This window comes from Heteronotia binoei, chromosome 8, assembly GCF_032191835.1.
Source record: "Heteronotia binoei isolate CCM8104 ecotype False Entrance Well chromosome 8, APGP_CSIRO_Hbin_v1, whole genome shotgun sequence".
Classification (NCBI taxonomy): domain Eukaryota; kingdom Metazoa; phylum Chordata; class Lepidosauria; order Squamata; family Gekkonidae; genus Heteronotia; species Heteronotia binoei.
In genome coordinates, this window is record NC_083230.1 from 35,704,312 (window position 1) to 35,719,631 (window position 15,320).

The window sequence follows — 15,320 nt, forward strand, 5'->3', positions numbered from 1 at the left end:
AAAGAGTTATAAAACGAAATGTTTTGAGTGAAAGGTTAAGAGTGCTTTAAATTGGATCGGCATTGAATGATTTGGGCTTAGTGAATAGTGAGAGTGGAAGGCAAAGGTGGAGTGTGAAGTATAAGTTCAGTTAAACAAATAAGTTGTGTGGTGGGAAAAATGATGCAAGAGTGTGTGGGGTTGGAAGTGTGGAGGGTGAAGACTAAGAGGTATGATATAAATTCAGGAGTGTATAGAAATGAGTGGGAACTTGCTGGTATAATTTGGAGAGATTTTTGGCAAAGAGTATATAGTTTTTATCTTGAATTGTAAACTTGTTTTGGTCTTTTTCTTGGAGAGATGGGATGAAATAATAATAAGTAAAGGGGTGCAACAAAAGGTGAGAAAAAGAAAGAAAAGGGGGAGAAAGGGCTGGTGTGCTATATACAGTAAATTGGAAGGGGAACAGAGGCTTTAAACAGGATGGCAAAAGGGTGTTTATGAACAGAACTTCCCCTCCTCTCTCTTGTTTTATTTCTTTATTTTAGTTTTGGACTTCATGGAAGTTAACTAGAGGAAAGGTAACAGGGGCCTGATAATTGAAAGGAAAGTAATTTAATATAGTAGATTCTCAAAGGAAAGAAGGGGAAAAAACTTGTAAGGTTATTCAAAGAAATAAGAGGGAGATTGACAAAATGAGTAAACCAAGCCAATGAGTAAACCAAGCCAACACCAGGAGTTCCAAAGTCAATAGGGACTGTGATAGCGCAAGATGCTATGAAAGAGTTACAAAGCTCTATGCAAGCATATTTCATGATGACACTAAATCAGGTGCAAGCAAACTTGACAGAACAAATTGGTGGACGGAACCATAAATTAGATGGGTTACAAAAGCAATGATCAAAAACAAAAGAAGAGATTCAGAATTTAACACAGTCTGTAAAATCTAGAATCTAAAATGAAGGTAGTGGATGATAGGATGGATGAGATAGAGGAAACCCAAAAAATTGAGGGAGAAAGGCTAGTCAAACTTGAAATGGAACAGGCAGCTTACGTTCTACAGCTGCAAAACATACCAGAAGAAAAGTACGAAGATCTGAGTGTATTAGTAACAGAAGCATTGTCATCCATTCTAGAAAAGGAGGAGGTGGATTTGGGGAAAGAAATTGATTATGCACATCGAGTCAACTCAGCTTATACCAAAAAACACTCTCTCCCAAGAGAGGTACATGTAAGGTTTAATAGGAGGCAAATTAAGGAACAGATCTGGCAGACAGTTAAGGATAAGACATTAAAAATCAAAGAGCAAAATGTAAATGTTCTAAGGAAAATACCATGGCAGGTGAGGGAAAAAAGATTTGATTACAAGCTGTTAGTAACTTTTTTGCAAAAAAATTCAGTCCAATATTGGTGGTTAGTACCAGAAGGTATCCAGTTTTCGTTTGAGGGTAATAGATATAACATCAATTCAGCTTTCAAAATTGAAGATTTTTTAGGAAAACAAAAGAAGAAAGGGTCTAGGAAGAAAGGCAGAGAAGATAGAGAAAACAAAGAGGGACAGGAAGAAGACTGCAGGGAGCAAAGATCGCAATTGGAAGAAGAGCTAACAGATGGGGAGCAAGATTCAGATGAAGATGTGGCATCTGGAAGATCAGTGGTAACAAGAACACAGTGGAAGAAAAGAATTAAAGAAGGTAATAAAGACCCACAGACATGATACAGAGGACTCAGATGAAGATATTATCGGTCAATGTTAATGGATTGAACTCCCCACAAAAAAGGAGAAAACCTTTCCTTCAGTTGGAAAAATTAAAATTGGACCTTATTTGTTTGCAGGACGTACATATTAAAAAAAAAGATGTAAATCTTTTGGAATGTAAAGGATTAGGTAAAAAAATACACAGCATTAGAACAAAGAAAGAAGAAAAAGGGAGTAGTTATATATGTAAATGAGAGATTTAAATCACAATGCATTTATACTTTGGAAGATACGAGGATAGTACTAGTGGAAGTCCAAAGAAGCAATCCAAAGGTATTAGTGGCAAACATATACTCACCCAGTGAAAAGCAGGAGGATTTATATGAAAATTTGCGAAAGATTCTAAAACAATGTATGATGATGTATGCATAATTGGGGACTTTAATGCTGTTTTTGACTGTAAAAAAGATAGGAAAGTGGCGAAGTAAGTAAAGAAAGGTGGGCAACTAACAAAAAAATTCTTGCTATTAGCAGAGGAGTATACGTTGATGGACTCATGGTGAACTCGTAACCCAAAAACAAAGGATATTACTTTTTTCTCGGCTAGACACAAGTCATGGTCGCAAATAGATATGGCTTGGATATCTGCAACAATGATGAGAAATATGAAAAACATAGATATTTTACCCAGAACTTTTGCAGACCACACCAAAATTCCCCACAACAACAAGCATATCTGTGAAAGAAACCAAAGCAATATTTACTTATAGACTTGGCACTATTTACTGGTATGTGCAGGGCACTATTTACTGGTAGCCAACCCAAATATAAATTATTGTTGTTATTTTGCTTTATTAATTGACCTATCCCAGCTTGCACTGGACTTTTGGCGATGCACAGAAGAGGTATAATGCCATAAAACAAATACAAAATGTTAAAATTCAGTATAGCAAAGTTAATAAAAAACTGAAGATCACATTAAAAGATACCCAAGATGTCATCCTTGAAAGTTTTCTATCCTAATTCTGGAATACTTGCACTTTCTGGGCAGGGGAGAGGGAAACACAAAATATAAAATTAAGGGGAGGGAAAGAAGAGAGGATTCCAACCACAGTAGAGAACTGTTGCTGTCCTCAACTGAAAGCCTAGAACATGTCTGCCATACAGGTCCTTCAGAATCACAGAAGATTCCACAGGGCCCTTGTGATGGAAGGTTTTTAGCTGAGCAGCAAGGAATCAAGAGAGCTGTAAGGTCACATGACTAAGAGCTGTCACTTCAGATTGCTCAGAATCCTGAAGAATTTGGGATGGGGGAAGGAGCAGTGAAACAGTTGAGAGGGTTTGTCAGAGCATGCAGACCTAGAGAGCAGATCTGCGAAGAAGCAACCAGTTTGAGGGGGAACTGTTGCTAGAGACTGAATTCTGCTGATTACCTCAGAGAGGGTAGTTAAATAAAAGGAGGCTCAAACAGGAAAGTTCCTTGGTGTTAAAACAGTCACACACACTTCTCAGAGAAAGCTTTTACCTGGTTGAGAAAAGACTAGGAGTTTGGAAAAGCTTGCCAAAGGGCCTGGGAAAATAAGAGGATAGGTTAGGCAAAACTGAGGTAATTCTCATGGTGTATAGCAGGGGTGGCCAACGGTAGCTCTCCAGATGTTTTTTGCCTACAACTCCCATCAGCCCCAGCCAGCATGGCCAATGGCTGGGGCTGATGGGAGTTGTAGGCAAAAAACATCTGGAGAGCTACCGTTGGCCACCCCTGGTGTATAGAGATTACCTGGAAGACCAGACTAAGGGTGTTTTTACACTGACAGTTTGTGACTCTCTATCACCGCATTGGAAACTCACCTTTACATTACCTAACGTTCTCACAATTGTTTTGCATTGTTGCTGCCCAAAGCATCTACATTTGTTTCAGTGAGATGAGTTCTGGCGCTGCTGCTGGAACGTTTTTCTTGAAACTAGTTTTGATCCGGTCATTTCTCTACAGGCGTTTCAAACTTGTATTGCAGAAGTTTTCATGCATTTTAAAAGACTCCTCCAAAAGCCACAAGGTGCAGCAATTTGCATGAGAACTGACAGCACTTGAAATTTTTACATATCATTGCTTGCCTCATCTTGCAATTTAAATTTGTATTGTTTTTGCAGTGTTGACACGATTTCCAAGCAATCATATACAGTTAATTAAGCACTGGTATTCTGTCTGCCCTCTGATCAGGGACCACCACCCCCCCCCCCAAAAAAAAAAAATTGAAATGCTTTCAGCAGGAAATATAGAAGTTTGGCTATGAAAAATGAGCAGAGCAAATCCACCAATGTAAAAGGAAAATAATTAAAGCAGAACAGTGGCAGGCAATTTGAAGAATCTAAAACTCTGGATCAAACTGAATGCAAAAACACCCTAAGAGAGTCATAGGAAGAACAGGAGATGTTAGCAGGAGAAGTGGAATAACTTTGTTTGTACTCAGAGCCACCAATGAAGTAACTACATAAGCTATACCAGTATAATGTGAAACATCTTGAACTAAAACAAAAGACTGTCCTGTGTAAATATCTCAACCCCATCTGTGTTTGTGTGAATAAAGGTTTATTCTGTTTGCTGTTCAAAAGCTGTGCTGCCTGAATTTTTTAGAATTTATGAACTAAATTCTTACCTGCTCTGAGAGAGAGCAGATAAGAAGTGCTATAAGGGTGAGGTTTGGCTTTCTAAACAGCTGGTGAGTTGCTGAGAATTTCTGACTTTGTGTGACTGTGTGATTGCTGAAAATTCTGAGTTTGTGGTTGATGGGGAACTGCTGTTTGTTTGGTTTGAGTGGGCTGAAGGTGATTGTTGCTGATTGATTAGGAGTGGCTGTGTTCCTGGGGCAGACTGAGGCCCCACCCTCTTTGCATTATTAAGCTGCGCCTTGCCAGAGGCATGAGCCGAAGGGCAAGAGCTAAAAGGCTCTTGGACTCTGGCTCTTAGCCTGGAGGCTGTGTAAGGACCAGGAACCCAGATCCCTATTTTTTCTTGTGTTCCCAATAGGGTAAGTAGACCCTCCAGAAGGAAAGCCATATAAACAAACAGGATTTAAAAGGGGACTGTATTTTAAAAAAAGCAATCATGAAGGTAGAATGCCAGCAGGGGGGTGGGGGCTTCCCAGTGTTTTGCACTGAGTTTCACATGTATGACTATCTGCCCACGGGACAGAAGTCTTGGGTGTGTGCTCGATGCAAGGAGAACGAGTTTGTACCCGTGATGCCGAGGTGATTGACCTGGAGAAGCAGACAGTCAGTTAGGCACTCAGAGAAGACTCTCGGGGACGTATTAGATGAGCCCCACTCTGAACGGGGCAGCCCCATTGCTGCCAGGAAGCATGAGGGTCGAGAAGGAACAGGGCACCTTGCTGAGAATAAGGGGAATGCACCCTCAGAAGGGACCTATTCTTCAGTTCGTTAGCGGGTATCCTTTCACGCCAAGGAACCATCCCTGGGCAGGGAGAGAGGGGGGGTCTTGGTAGTTGGTGATTCGATCCTTAGGAAAGTAGACAGCTAGGTGGCAAAACCACATACTGACCGTATGGTGACTTGCCTGCCATGTGCGAAGGTAGCGGACATTACTTGTGTTGTATATAAGCTGATAGACAGAGCTGGGAAGGAGACAGTGGTTGTGGTGCATGTTGGCACCAACGATGTGGGGAAATGCAGTTGTGAGGTCCTGGAGAAAAATTTAGGCTGCTAGGCGGGAAACTTAAGGCCAGGACCTCCAAGGTAGCCTTGTCAGAAGTGCTACCTGTTCCACGTGCAGGGCTGGAGAGACAGGCACAAACTAAAAGTCTCAATGTGTGGATGAGATAATGGCATAGGAAGGAAGGGTTTGTTAAGCACTGGGATGCTTTCTGGAACAAGCTGGAGCTATACAAAAGAGACGGTCTCCACTTGTCCCCAGATGGAACCAAGCTGCTGGTGCTTAAAATCAAAAAGATGGCAGAGCAGTTTTTAAACTACATCTTGGGGGAAAGCCGATAGGAGATGAAATGTCTCTGGTTTGGGAGGACTCATCTCAAAGAGATGAAGGGTTAGCTGTTACGTTTCTACCGGGTAATGGATCAGAGTTGTCCACTGAGATGGTGACAAATAGTATGGAGTGTCTGCCAAAGTCTCGCGGCAGCAGGAGGAAAGTTGCAGGCCTAACTTGCCCGGGAAATTATAGATGTTTGTATACAAATGCTAGAAGTGTTCGAAGTAAAATTGGTGAGTTTGAATGTTTAGTGTTGGGGGAAAACATAGACACTGTGGGAATTTCAGAAACTTGGTGGAATGAGGAGAATCAGTGGGACACAGTGATTTCTGGATATGTTATATCGGAAGGATAGGGAGGGAAGGGTTGGAGGTGGGGTGGCTCTGTATGTCAGAGAGGGTATACAGTCCAGTAAGACTGAGGTCAAAGAATTAGATTCCCATCTAGAAATGCTTTGGGTCGAAATAGAGGGCCCAAAAGGAAATTTAACTATGAGAGTTTGTTATTGCCCACCAAATCAAAAGATAGAGGATGATTATAATATGATGGAAGGATTAAAGATAGCGGCTAAATGTAAAAACTGTTTTGTAATAGGTGATTTTAACTACCCGCAGATTGATTGGGTCAATATGTGTTCTGGTTGAGAGAAAGAGATTGAGTTTCTAGACACTCTCAATGACTGTGCTACAGAGCAGATGGTCACAGAACCTACCAGGGGTGGAGCGATCCTGGATTTGGTCCTAAGTAATGCCCAAGACTTGGTTAGAGATGCAAATGTGATCGCACCACTTGGGAGCAGTGACCATAAAGTTATAGATTTCACCATTTCTATAAATAGGGAGTTGCCCCAAAATACCAGCACAACCACATTTAACTTTAAAAGGGGTAAATTCTCTGAGAGGAGGAGGCATGTGAAGAGGAAACTGAAAGGAAAGGTAAATACAGTCAAAACTCATAGGGAAGCTTGGAGGCTATTTATAACTACAATCCTAGAAGCTCAGATAAAATATATACCACAAGTTAGGAAAAGCACAAACAGGTATAAGAAAAGTCCTGAACGGTTAACAAACAAAGTAATGGAAGCTGTAAAAGGCAAGAAAGGCTCCTTTAAGCGGTGGAAAGCTAGTCCAAGTGAGATTAATAAAAGGGAACACAGGCTGTGGCAAATCAAATGCAAGACTGTGATCAGGCAGGCAAAAAGAGACTATGAGGAGCATATTGCAAAAAACATAAAGACCAACAATAAAAATTTCTTCAAATATATTAGAAACAGGAAACCATCCAGGGAGGCAGTGGGGGCCTTGGATGACCAAGGGGTAAAAGGATTACTGAAGGAGGATAGGGAAATGGATGAGAAGCTGGATGCATTTTTTTGCCTCCGTCTTCACTGTGGAAGATGAGAAGTGTTTGCTCGCTCCAGAACCACTCATTTTGGAAGGGGTGTTGAAAGACCTGAGTCAAATTGAGGTGACAAGAGAGGAGGTCCTACAACTGATTGATGAATTAAAAACTAATAAGTCACCAGGTCCGGATAGCATACATCCAAGAGTTCTGAAAGAACTCAAAGTTGAACTTGTGGATCTCCTGACAACAATATGTCATCTTTCATTGAAATCTGCCTCCATTCCTGAGGAATGGAAGGTAGCAAATGTCACCCCCATCTTTAAAAAGGGTTCCAGAATAGATCTGGGAAATTACAGGCCAGTCAGTCTGACTTCAATACCGGGAAACCATTATCAAGGACAGAATGAATACGCACATTGATGAACACAAATTATTGAGGAATACCCAGCATTGGTTCTGTAAGGGAAGATCTTGCCTCACTAACCTGTTACAGTTCTTTGAGGGGGTGAACAAACATGTGGACAAAGGGGACCCAATAGATGTTGTTTACCTTGACTTCCAGAAAGCTTTTAATAAAGTTCCTCATCAAAGGCTCCTTAGTAAGCTCGGGGATCATGGAGTAAAAGGACAGGTCCTCTTGTGGATCAAAAACTGGCTAATTAATAGGAAACAGAGAGTGAGTATAAATGGGCAGTCTTCGCAGTGGAGGACGGTAAGCAGTGGGGTGCCGCAGGGCTCAGTACTGGGTCCCATGCTCTTTAACTTGTTCATTAATGATCTGGAGTTGGGAGTAAACAGTGAAGTGGCCAAGTTTGTATATGACACTAAATTGTTCAGGGTGGTGAGAACCAGAGAGGATTGTGAAGCACTCCAAAGGGATCTGTTGAGACTGGGTTAGTGGGCGTCAATGTGGCAGATGAGGTTCAATGTGGCCAAGTGCAAAGTAATGCACATTGGGGCCAAGAATCCCAGCTACAAATACAAGTTGATGGGGTGTGAACTGGCAGAGACTGACCAAGAGAGAGATCTTGGGGTCATGGTAGATAGCACACCAAAAATGTCAAGACAGTGTGCGATTGCAATAAAAAAGGCCAATGCCATGCTGGGAATTATTAGGAAGGGAATTGAAAACAAATCAGCCAGTATCATAATGCCCCTGTATAAATCGATGGTGCGGTCTCATTTGGAATAATGTGTACAATTCTGGTCACCGTACCTCAAAAGATATTATAGCACTGGAAAAAGTTCAGAAAAGGGCAACTAGAATGATTAAAGTTTAGGAACACTTTCCCTATGAAGAAAGGTTAAAACTCTTGGGGCTCTTTAGCTTGGAGAAATGTCAACTGTGGGGTGACATACTAGAGGTTTACAAGATTATGCATGGGATAGAGAAGGTAGAGACAGAAGTACTTTTCTCCCTTTCTCACAATACAAGAACTCATGGGCATTCAATGAATTACTGAGCAGTCAGGTTAGAACGGATAAAAGGAAGTACTTCTTCACCCAAAGGATGATTAACATGTGGAATTCACTGCCATAGGAAGTGGTGGCAGCTACAAGCATAGCCAGCTTCAAGAGGGGATTGGATAAAAATATGGAGCAGAGGTCCATCAGTCCATCAGTGTGACACAGAGTGTTGGACCGGATGGACCATTGGCCTGATCCAACATGGCTTCTCTTATGTTCTTACACCCTAACCAGGGCAGGCATGGCTTTAAAAGTGAAAGGTCCAAGCATGGAAACTGCATGGTGTAGTTGTAGAATTGTTAGAGACAATCTTTTGCAAGTTTCAGAGGATAGTTTTGGGCTGCATGGAACAGCTAGATTCAAATCCACTAGCACCTTAGAGACCAATAATATCTGTGGAGTATAAGCTTTTGAAAGACAAAGGTCCCTTTGTCAGATACCTGATGAAAATGTGGCAAGGGAAGCTTTGACTCTCAGAAGCTATCCTAAATATCTTGCTGGTCTCTAAAGTGCTCTTGGATTCAAACATATTTTTTGCAAATTTTTCATTACTGTTCTGCCTATGTGTTTAGCTATATAAATTTTTGTCATATTGTATTTTATAGGGATGATTTTGAGTGAAAGTAGTTCTGTTTTCCATTCATTCATATTGCACATTCATTTCTTGGTTTAGCCCCAGTGAGCCCATACAGGTTTAGTTTATACATTCACTGGCTTGATAGCATTGCTTCACTAAGGTATGGAAGTACTATTTGCAAATTTCTTTGCTGCATCTCTAAGTTGCTTCCTCCTTGTAGTGTTGGTGTATCTTACACAACATCTGCCAGGAGTTTTCTTGAAGGCAGAAAGAGGTGATTGCTGTGAGAGGTGAGATGGCTGTGAAAGGAATTGGCCTTAGGAGCGGTGGTGTGGTGGACACTTTGGCATGTCATGTGAGAGGTTCACTTCCAAACAGGGCCTCAAAAGGTCATGCCTTGATAATTTGAAAGCTCAGTTTCCATACTGGCTTTTATGTAAAACCTCTAGTGAATTTTTAGAGGAAGACTGGGAGGTGCATTTTACCTCAGGGCAATGACTCCCAATAGAAAATTCAGAATGTTGTGGGTGAGGACCCATCAGGCCGCGTATGCAAATGACTTCTGTGTTCCAAATATTTTGGGAGTGGAGGGGGATGAGGTATGGAATATTGTCAGTTTCCTGTAACTCTGACCAGCCAGGCTCCACAGGAAGATTGGCAAGCCCAGTGAGCTTTAGAATGTTGGCAGTTTATGCAAATGTCCTTTTGCTCTAACTGTCTCTGTAAGTGGGGGAAGAGGCAGCAACTTCCAAGCCAGAGTGTATCCTTATGGGGAAACAGATTTCCCTCCTTTTCATCCCCTTAGTGGACAAATGTCTTAAAATTCTTTCTTAGTGGCTGCCATAATCATGAAAGGAATGTTCTCCCCAAATTTCAAGTTTCTGGATCCAGGGGTTTTGGCTGGGTCTTGATTTGTAGGTCAGGAGAGTTGTTTTGTAACTCAGAGCATCCAGGCTCCACAGGAAGATTGACAAGCCTAGTGAGCTTTAGGATGTTGGGGGTAACATCCAATCAGGTGGGTCACGCAAATGACCTTTTGCTCTAACTGTCTCTGCAAGTGGGGGAAGAGGCAGCAGCCTCCAAGCCACATTTTATCCTAATGGGGGAACACATTTTACTCCTTTTTACCCCCTTGGGGGGCAGATTTCTTAAAATCCTTTCTTAGTGGCTGTCTACATCATGAAAGGAATGTTCTCCCCAAATTTAAAGTTTCTAGGTCCAGGGATTTTGGCTGGGGCTTGATTTTAGATCAGGAGACTTATCTTTATATATGTAGATGAAGAGAGAAAAGGTTAAAGCATTTTCTAAAATGCTGCTGGCTTCCATTTTTACAATATATGTAGAGTTCTGGTTATTCCTAAAATGCAGAAAAATTAGCAATGAATTTGTCCAATCTCCTCTGATACAGCTTGAAAGTCTTAGTTTATGACACAAGACTCCCTAGGCTGTAGCTCTAATCTGTTTGAATTTCAGGAACATATGAAGTTGTATAGACTGCCTTTGGCTATGTATAGTATAGGATTACTTCATCTGTGAATAGACTCAGTTATGATCACCACTAATCAAACATGGTGGAAGAAGGCAATGGCAAAGTTATCTCTTGCCTTGAACACCCCATGAATGGAGTCACCATGAGTTGGTTGCAACTTGATGGCACATTCTTCTTCAGTGAAACATAGGCTCACTCTGTTTGCTTGGCATAAATAAGGTTTCCAAGAAGCTGTGTGGGTAACCAGAAAGCCTGCTGGTGACCTAGTCTGGCTTCTAAGTAGGCTTCTGTCCCAGCATTTTCTTCTTAAGAACTTAAGCACTACTCCACTACAATAGTATTAGAGACCATGGGCAAGGGCACTTCTTGTGTCTTGCATTTTGGTCCCTGAATTTCCAACACAGCGTGACTACGTGTGCTGAGGTGAGCCCTGGGAAACTGCAGGTCACCTGACTATAAGGGACTGAGGGTGACCGCCTATGATGATCTGTGGCCGGAACTTTAACTGGGCAGGATTGGACCTGCCAAGGAAGTGGGTTGTTCCAGGTGATAGTATATAGGTGAGGATCTGGCCCCACCATGTTGTCTTTTTAATGTGCTCTCTAATATAGTATGTTTGTGGTTGAACGTCTCCGGACCCAGTACATTACAGCACTATTGAAAGAAAATAACTGGGCAGCAACCTTTGAAGGCAAGATAAAAGGAAATCCAGTGTGGTGTATTGCTAGACTGTGGGACTTGGTTCAAGGAAACCCAAGTTTAAATCCTCACATTGCTATGAAACTTATTCAACAACTTTGGGTCAGTCACACTTTAAACAGTCTCTCAGGTATATTGTGAGGTGAGGTGAAATGGGGTAGAGACCAATGCATTCCACTATGGATTACCTGGGAGAAGGGTGAAATCATTAAAAGGTGATAGTTGGGGATGGTAACAAATGGGTGGTGGTGTTGGGTTACAATTGCACATTTAAACTAATTTGCCATACTTTGGGCTGCTATTCTCTTATATAAGTAATTCAGTGGAAAAATAAAGATACTTGCAATGATGCTACTTATTCCTAAAAAAAAGGTAAAGGTAGTCCCCTGTGCAAGCATTAGTCATTTCCGACTCTGGGGTGAGGTCACATCATGACGTTTTCACAGCAGACTTTTTACAGGGTGGTTTGCCGTTGCCTTCCCCAGTCATCTACACCTTACCCCCAGTAAGCCGGGTACTCATTTTACTGACCTTGGAAGAATGGAAGGCTGAGTCAACCTTGAGCCGGCTACATGAACCCAGCTTCCACTGGGATTGAACTCAGGTCATGATTAGAGAGTTCAGACTGCAACACTGCAGCTTTACCTCTCTGTGCCATGGGGCTGGTTACCATTAATTGTTTCTAATGGTGACCTTCAGAAAGGTAATGTTGTGTGTAGGAGAAAGAGGGCTGCTTGAAGACCCACCATGTTGAGGGACTTCCTCACTGTCATGAATCAGGTTATGAAATTCAGCAGGGATAAATGCAAAGTTCTATAGATTCTACTTATTCCTAGCCCACGTTTTAAATTTTCTCTTGAGCCTCCTTTTCTCTACATCTCTCAAGGTGCATTTACCAGTCCCGATTGGTTAATAATATTTACTGTTTTATTCAACAACTTTTGGGAAGTGGCTATTGATGTTATAAGCAACTTACGAAGTACTAAGTAGTAAAATTTGAAGAAAAGTAATAATAATTTCCTTTGTTTGAGTGATGTTCCCCCAGTATGACTGCATTGCATCCGCTCTTTCAGTTGCGAGAGAATTTGGGCTGTTTATTTTGCTCTCTGTGCTATTGGTTGCTTGATGAGAAATCAGATCAGAGGTTAATGTTCGCCGGTTGTCTTATGTATGAGGGCAGTGATGTCATAGTGTGAGGGGCAGAGGCACAGCTATTAGAAACCTCTCTGTATAAGATTTGCTTTGTAATGCTGATTGGACTTCACTGTGATGAAGAACTGTATGGGTGTTTTCGCACTCACCTTCAGCCGGCGCCGCGACCCTCTTGACGACGGAGGATCTGTGCTGATTTCCCACACGAAGCGCTGGAGCAACCAGAAGAGCCGCCAATTTCCGGCGCGAAGCCCGCTCAAACGTAAATCGCCAAGAAGCAGGAAAACGCTTGAGCGGGCTTCGCGCCGGAAATTGGCGGCTCTTCTGGTTGCTCCAGCGCTTCGTGTGGGAAATCAGCACAGATCCTCCGTCGTCAAGAGGGTCGCGGCGCCGGCTGAAGGTGAGTGCGAAAACACCCTATGTCTCTGTCAGAGCTTTTTTTTTTAGCAGGAACTCCATTGAATATTAGGCCACACACCCCTGATTTAGCCAATCCTCCAAGAGCTTACATGGTTCTTGGTACAGGACCTACTGTAAACTCCAAGAGGATTGGCTATATCAGTGGGGTGTGACCTAATATGCAAAAGAGTTCCTGCTACAAAAAGAACCCTGGTCTCTGTTATGATCTGCAAGATAATGTGCATTACTGTAAGGGTTTCTTAATATAGGATTGCCGCATAAAGTCTACACAAAATTGGTTCTCTATGGCAAGCAGCTACTGTTCCATGCGATAAGTTGTTTCATGTTTATGCCTTGTTATTGTCTAGCTGGTTACCATTAATTGTTTCTAATGGTGACCTTCAGAAGGATAATGTTATGTGTAGGAGAAAGAGGATTGCTTGAAGACCCACCATACTGAGTGACTTACTCCCTTGCTGACGTGATTCAGGTCTGTTATGAAATTCAGCAGGGATAAATGCAAAGTTCTGCAGATTGGCAGAAATAATGAAATGCAGAAGTAGGATATGGGGAATACCTGGCTTGGCAGCAAATGCTTGTGAAAAGATCTTAATATTACTGTTGATCATAAGGTGATCATGGGTCAACAGTGTTATACAGCTGCAAATATAAAGCTAAAGTAATTTTAGGCTAACTAATATAAGCATATTATCCAACTTATGGGAATTAATAGTCTTCTCCTCACACTAGTCAGAACCCATCTGGTGCTGGGTGAAAATTGCATTTTCCAGGATCTAATTTAAAATGAGCAGTAATGAATGCAGTTTCAGCTGGGTACCTGTGTTGGTCTACAGTAGAACAATAAGAAGAAGAGATTGGAGTCTCAGAGTGACTTAAAATCTCCTTTCCCTTCCTTTCCCCACCAGACACCCTGTGAGGTAGGTGGGGCTGAGAGAGCTCTCCCAGAACTGCTCTTGATCAGAACAGCTTTGAGAGAACTTGTAGCTGACCAAGTCACATCAGCAGGTGCATGTGGAGAAGTAGGGAATCAAACCAAGTTCTCCCAGATAACAGTCCACATATCCACTACACCAAACTGGCTCTCTCAATGATCACTAACAACACAACTTTTTTAATGCTCACCCCCAACCCCCGCCAATATCCTAATTAAATAGCATCAATATGCATGTTGGTTAAAAAAAACAAATTAGATGATTTATAAATTCAGGTTTTTCACTGCAGTGTCAATAAATGCTGCTTCCAGAAGGGAGTGCAAAAACATGTCTCTGCTATGGCAGCAGCTACAAGCTGCATGACAGTGGATATGAATGGTGTCCAGATATCCCTTGCTTTCTGATGCCACTGTCCCTCTCCCCATTCCTCCCATTCCAGTCATTGTATAAAAACAGTGGCATAACAGCAATTGTACTGCCATGAAACCTTCCCTTTCACCTCACTTTTCCTTCTCCTGCCATGATGCACTGCAATGCATGGCTTAGCAGAGAAAAAGAAATAAGCCCTTCAAAGGGCTAAAGGGAGGGACAGCACATAACAATGAGCAATCCCAAGCCCTCCCCTTAGTGAAGAGTGGAGACAGAAAGAGTATCCACACAGACCCAGTCTTCGCAGCCTTCTGCAAATCCTCATCCCCTTTAAACCAGAGAAAAGCAGACTTGTTTGCAGGGTTTTTGGCTGAAAGCCCAGGGGAATGGCACAATTCATATTCAGACCGAATGTGATGTCATATGGATGTTGTCCTTTCATCTGGAAGCGTTCTGCCATCCATGCTGGGAGAAATCTCCATATATAAGCAACCTAAGAGAAGGTGCTTGAAATCCCCTTCCGCTGATCAAAAATATAGACTGGGAAGTGAATCTTAGAGAAGAGTGGCTCAGGGAAAGCTTTGCAGAAGAAAAATAGAGAAATTTAAAGGAGGACCATGAAGTAGCCATCCATCCAAGTGACAGTTGTACTCCATTTTACTAGACTGCTAAATGGATTAGTATCATGGTCAGTGTTCCCTCTAAGCTAAGTTAATGTGAGCTAGTTCACAGTTTTTTAGCCTCTGGCTCAAACATTTTTGTCTTAGCTCAGGAAGGACGGCCCCAGAGCAAATCACTCACTCACAACCTTAATGCCAGTAGCTTACAAAGTAGAATTTTTGCTCATGAGACTTCACAGCTTAGAGGGAACATTGATCATGGCGTAAAGTTCCAGCTGGGGAACCTTCCTGTGTTGTGTGCTTTGATCCAGAATGATCCTCTAGGTTGTTTATATAAAACGGCAATAGGCAATTTATTTGAGGTTGCTTCCACAGTGGTGCTCTAGGGCACCTCATCCTCATTAGGTTGTTCTGTCCATTCCTATCTCATCTCACACTCTGTGGCTGCTTGCAGGTCAGCTTCCTGTGTAAATACATTTTCATCTCCATATTGCAGGTCCTTTCACACTTGAAACACTGAGGAGGCAGCTGGTGTACCTTATTTATGTGCTGTTTCTTCAAGTTAATTGGCAT

At 42.1% G+C, this 15,320-nt stretch overlaps 1 long non-coding RNA gene across 1 annotated transcript in view; it reads left to right on the top strand.

Moving 5' to 3' along the window:
• The first annotated feature begins 8,503 nt into the window (after nucleotides 1-8,503).
• LOC132576093 (uncharacterized) overlaps nucleotides 8,504-15,320 on the top strand; it is a 123,273-nt gene continuing 116,456 nt past the window's right edge. Inside the window, exon 1 of the long non-coding RNA XR_009555731.1 lies at nucleotides 8,504-8,655. This is a non-coding gene — a long non-coding RNA (uncharacterized LOC132576093). The remainder of the gene's footprint in view (nucleotides 8,656-15,320) is intronic.